Raw genomic sequence first — 5,835 nt, 5'->3', positions numbered from 1 at the left:
AGAGAGAGAGAGAGAGAGAGAGAGAGAGAGAGAGAGAGAGAGAGAGATTTTTGATTTTTAACAAAACTTTATTTACACAGTTATCAAAAAAAATAGTTTTAAAAACACTAGTAAAAAAACATGATCAGGACAAGCTTAAACTAGAGCGTTTACATTAAAAGCTTGTTGATTGTCAGTTCCTTCTGATCAGAGATGGTGCATAGAACATTTTTAAATCCCCACAGTTTCAAAAACCTTTCTAAATCCCCAGTGTCCCTGTGGAATTGAAACTCCAAGGCCAACCTGGCCCTGACGTTGCACCTCCACAGAGACACAGCATCGAGGTGAGGTCCATCCTGCAATCTGTCCCTGCGAGACAAATATATTGCCATCTTTGCCTCGGCGATTAAAAAATTTAAAATTTGGGACTTGCCTTTAGTGGCCCTGCTGTAAAATACACCGTTGATAAAAACAGATTGGGTAAAAACTGTGTCAAACAGGTTAAAAATCTTTGTTAAGAGGCTAAAAAAAACTGTTAGTCGAACACAATCCATAAAAACGTGAAAAACATTCTCTGGCAAATTGCAAAAAGGACACTCGTTTAAAACCCCGGGACTGATGACAGATAAAAAAGAGTTTGTAGCAATGGCGCCATGAAGGACCCTCCATTGAAGGTCACCAGTCCGTTTTTTAATCGGAGGTTTGTAGAGTGTCCTCCACTGGGGCTTCTGCTCTCCGAACTTGCCGTCCCAGACACAAACGGCTCTGTTGTGCAGAGTCCTCTTATTCAGCACTTTCACGTAGGTTCTGTAGAGTACTTTTTGCCCCGATCTGCATAAGTCCACCTTTGGGCCTGTGTCACGAAGAAGGGGACCGCTGCTGTCCCCGAGGTTAGGAACCAGGTGGGTGTCTGGAAACGGGTCCGTCGGATCAGGCGGGCGACCTTCCGCGGACCACAGCTGCAGGAGGTGCCCCTCTCTAGCAGTCAACCTCTCCCTCAACAGGTCCATGAAGCGCCGCACCAGTCTGGCAGACCGGACCCCGAGCAACGAGGCCACTTTCTGTACGCCGGAGAAGTCTGGTCCGGCCGTCTCCACCAGGCGCCTCAGGGTCACCGTCCCAGACCTGCAAAGCACCGTCGGCAGCCCTGGCACTGTGCTGTCAGAGACGTCCAGTCTCGCTCCACAGACTAACGGTTCTTCTAAAAGCCAATGCAGAGAATTATTCGTTTTTGTTCTGTCGAATTTAAAAGGGGAACATAATTTAAAAACACTCTGATAGAACTTGGGTAGCCCCGTTAGCTGTAAACGGTCAACATTAGTTAGAAACAGAGCCGCATCCAGCCCCAACCCGCTCACTCTTCTGAGGATGCAGCTGGCCACGTCTCTCCACACTGTATCAGCAGGTCCTGCCAGGTATTTTTGGAGGAACTGCATTCTAAAAGTTGCCGTCCTGCTGGCCAGATGGACAAGGCCCTGTCCCCCCTCCTCTCTTGGTAAAAATAAAACAGACTGTGGCACCCAATGCCGACCTTTCCAGAAAAACTCCACCATCTCGGACTGTAGTTGTTTCAACAGGTCTGGAGGTGGGTCTAAAACGGCCAGTTTGTGCCACAACTGCGATGCGACCAGGTTGTTCAAAACTAGCACTCTGCCTCTGTAGGACATCTGGGAGTGCAGCCATTTCCATTTTTGTATTTTATCCTCAAACTTTTCTTTAACGTTTACCCAGTTTTTCCTGATCGCATCGTTATCTCCCAGGTAGACACCGAGATATTTAAACCCGTCTCTCCTCCACTGGAGGCTTTGAGGGAGAACCGGGAGTCCTTCAGGCCACTCACCCACGGCGAGGGCTGTGCTCTTTCCCCAGTTCACCCTCGCAGCGGACAGGGTGGAGAAACTTTCGGTAACTTTTTTTAAAATGTCTACGTCCTTCTGGTTTTTGATAAAAACAACAACATCGTCAGCGTAGGTGGATAAAACCACTCTGTTGTTAAAACCGGGTGTAATAAAACCACGGACCTTTGCTCGAATCTTTCGGAGGAGGGGTTCCAGGGAGAGTGCGTAGAGCATCCCCGAGAGCGCGCAGCCCTGCCGAACGCCTCTACACACCTTAAAAGGAGCACACAAGCTACCGTTGATCTTCAGCACACTCTCAACACCACTGTACAGCACCTGGATCTTAGCTATAAAACCAGCGTCGAACCCGAACTTCCCCATAGTTTCCCAGAGAAAGCCGTGCTCGACGCGGTCAAAAGCTTTTTCTTGATCAAGTGAGACCAAGGCTGTGTTCAAGCCCAATGAACTGGAGACTTCCAAAACGTCTCGAATCAGATAGATGTTATCTACCATGGACCTGCTGGGGACGCAATAGGTCTGGTCCTGGTGGATGACCTGCTCCATAGCTTCTCTCATTCTGGTAGCCAAGACCTTGGAGAGGATTTTATAGTCGGTGCAAAGCAGGGACACCGGGCGCCAGTTCTTCAGGTCCTGTAGGTTCCCTTTTTTGGGCAGGAGAGCGATGACCGCTCTGTGGCACGACAGCGGGAGTGAGCCGGCGTTCAGGCTTTCGTTGAAGACACCCAGTAGATCCTCTGCCAGGATGTCCCAGTAGGCTTTGTAAAACTCTACGGTGAGTCCATCTATACCGGGTGCCTTCTGGCCTTGCATGCTTTGGAGGGCCGTGCGGAGCTCGTGAAGTCCCAGGGGGCGCCCCAGATGGGCGTTGGTCTCCTCAGAGACCTGGGGTAGCTCACTGCAGAACTCTCCGAACAGTTCGTCCTCTCTCTCGTATTCGCTTTGGAATAACGAGGAGTAAAACTCCACGGCCCTCCTCCTGATCTGGCCTGGCTCACTCAGCTGCTGCCCGGTGTCCGATAGCAGAGAGTGGATCTCTTTTCTCTGCCCGTTTTTCCTCTCCAAGCCAAAGAAAAAGCTAGAGGGAGCATCCATTTCTGTGATGGTCTGCATCCGGGACCTGACCAACACGCCCTGGACCTTCGCGTCCAGCAGGTTGGTTAAGGCTAACCTTTTCTCTTTGAGAGCTTCAAAGTGCTCTCGGTTTCCTGTGGATTCACTGAGTTGTACTAGCTCCACTATATCAATCTCCAGATCCTTGATAGATCTGGTGATGTTGCGAGTGACGTTGAGAGTGTGCTGCTGACACAGCAGTTTTATTTCAACTTTACCGTGGTCCCACCATTGTTGCAAACACGTAAAATTTCTCTTCCTCTGTCTAAAACCCGTCATAAAATAACTCAGAATCTCCTTAAAACTACGGTCATAAGTTAAAACTGAGTTAAAATGCCAGTAGGCGCTCCTAGGTAAAATGTTTCTGATAAAAACTTTACCTAAAATCAGCGAGTGGTCTGTAAAAGCTACTGGTAAGATCTGACAAGCTTTAAACACGTTAAAATGATGTTTAAAACAATAAAAACGGTCGAGGCGAGCCAGCGAAATGCGATTTTCTTTAAGGTGGGACCACGTGTACTGCCTGGAGCCTGCGTGCATCCTCCTCCATACGTCCACCAGGCCGTGAGACGCGATCAGCTGTCTCAGGACACGCTGGGCTGCCGGATGAGGCTCTGCATGATTGCGGTCCAGAGATTCGTCTTCGGTGCAGTTAAAATCCCCACCTATAAAAACATAGTCCTCAGTCCCACAATCTCCCAACCTCTCCCCAATTTCTTCTAAAAAACGTTTTTTCTCTGCATTGGTGGTGGGAGCGTAAATGTTGATAAAAACTACATTAAAATGATCAAAACAAGCTTTGACTAAAAGACATCTACCTTGAACAATGTGTCGTGTCTCTATGTGACTGGGAGTGAAGGACTTTGTAAAAAGGATTCCCACGCCTGCACTCTTAGACGTGCCGTGGCTTAAAATGGCCTCTCCTTTCCACTCCCTGCGCCATTCTGCATCATTTAGTGCATCACTATGTGTCTCTTGAAGGAAGAGTACATCGATCTTTTTATAGTTTATGGTCTGATAAATAAATTCACGTTTCAAAACTTCTCTTGCCCCGTTTGTGTTTAAAGATGCTATTTTAAAAGTATCCATGGGTAAAAAGTTAAGAAGCGTGCACCATAAAACTATAAAAATTATTAAAACGTGTGTGTATGTCATTGTTCAGAAGTGTTTACGTGCTGTGCTCATTAATTTCTTCAGTCTGTAAACTTGTTGGTCAGTGAGGCCTGATTCCTGTTTGTGCCTGATGTGATGTCTGGCTGAGGAGCAGAAAGTCCTTAAGTTTGGGAAGTGGCTTTCTATTTTGACTCCTCTCAGCCCTTTGGTTTGTTGTAGGAAGGTGAGGAATAATTCTGCAGGGTATCTTGGTTCACTTTTGTCAGCTTGTGAGGCACGGGAGGACTCACTGAAATCAGAACCCCAGCCCTCACTGTCGCTGTCTGATCCCTCTTTCTCCTCTGCAGCTATTTTGCTGAGTTGTTTGCTGGCATGTGCAGCAGCATCTGTATTTTTTCTTTTACCTCGTCTCTTCACCTGGGTTGGGGCCCCCAACTCCATATCCTCTATAACAGCCCCTGCTTCCCCCTCCACACCAGCTCCTGACCTCTCACTTTTCTGTCTTGCACCTTTTATTTCTCCATCCACCTCCACTTTCTCCTCCCGATCACCACACACTAACTCTTCATCGCCCTCCTGCATTTCTCGTTCTCCGTTGTTCACCCCCACCTCCCCCCGAGCCTCCTTTCCACCCTCCACAACAACTCCGTTCTCTCCACCACTACCACACACCTCCGTGATGCCACCCTCATCCCCACACACACCCGTGCCCCCACCCACAGCTGGCAACTCGTCACTATTACAGACCTTGTCAGTGGGCGCCGCGAACTCCTCCGCAGCAGCGGCGGGAGGGGGACCAGCGGCAGCCGCGGACCCCCCCGCAGCAGCCGCGGAACCCCCCGCAGCAGCCGCGGACCCCCCCGCAGCAGCATCGGGAGGGGCACCCGCGGCAGCCGGGGGGTCCCCCGCAGCAGCGGGCGGAACCGGCCCGGCTCTGTTTGGACACATTTTTATCACGTGCCCCTCCTGTCCACATCCAAAACACTTCATATTTGCAGAAGTCGCGAATAAGAGGTATTCAAAATCGTCAAGCTTTACATGAAACCTAACGTTGAATTCTTCCCCCCGTTTATTAAGAATCATAAACAGTTGTCTCCTGTGAGAGACAACGTGCTTGAGAAGGGGGGATTTACACCCCGTCAAGATTTTCTTGATCGGGGACACCACCTTACCATGTCTGGACAACTCCTTGATTAGGAACTCGTCACTAATAAACGGGGGGACATTAGACAAGGTGATCTTCGTGGCTGGCAGCATCAGTGGTGACACCTGTAAAAACAAGTCTCCCACTGATATGCCAGCCTCGACCAGCTGCCGAGCTTTCTCCTCGGTGTCGACAAAAATCACTACAGCCCCGTTCATGCGGGCTGCAGATTTAATGGACCCGTGTCCAACCACCTCCCCCACCGCCAAACAAACTTCCTCCACGCTGCACGAAGAACCGGCACCCACCTTGATGCCATTCTTCCGTGTCAGCGTGGAGAAGTTCCCCGTGCTTCCCACCACCATGGCGTCTAGGCGCCGGCCAGCCAGGTGCACCTGACGGCCACACCCAAACCAAAAAAGAAAAACCTTAAAACGTGGCGAAACTAACACAAAATAACAATTTAAACAAATAACATGAAACCCAGTGAAAACAGTGATAAAGAAAAGTTAAAGATTTAGAATATGCGATAATTCTTACGATCTCCCTTCCTCAGCTCCTCCACACACACCTTCCTCTCACCAGAGAGAGAGAGAGAGAGAGAGAGAGAGAGAGAGAGAGAGAGAGAGA

General features: G+C 49.4%; 1 protein-coding gene across 1 annotated transcript in view; it reads left to right on the top strand.

The window, feature by feature from the left end:
- Positions 1–5,835, top strand: part of tmem94 (transmembrane protein 94) — a 99,567-nt gene that overhangs the window by 85,788 nt on the left and 7,944 nt on the right. The window lies entirely within an intron of this gene.

The sequence above is a fragment of the Nematolebias whitei genome, chromosome 17 (genome assembly GCF_014905685.2).
Source record: "Nematolebias whitei isolate Nwh7 chromosome 17, NemWhi1, whole genome shotgun sequence".
Lineage (NCBI taxonomy): Eukaryota > Metazoa > Chordata > Actinopteri > Cyprinodontiformes > Rivulidae > Nematolebias > Nematolebias whitei.
This window is presented reverse-complemented; position numbering and strand designations above follow the sequence as displayed.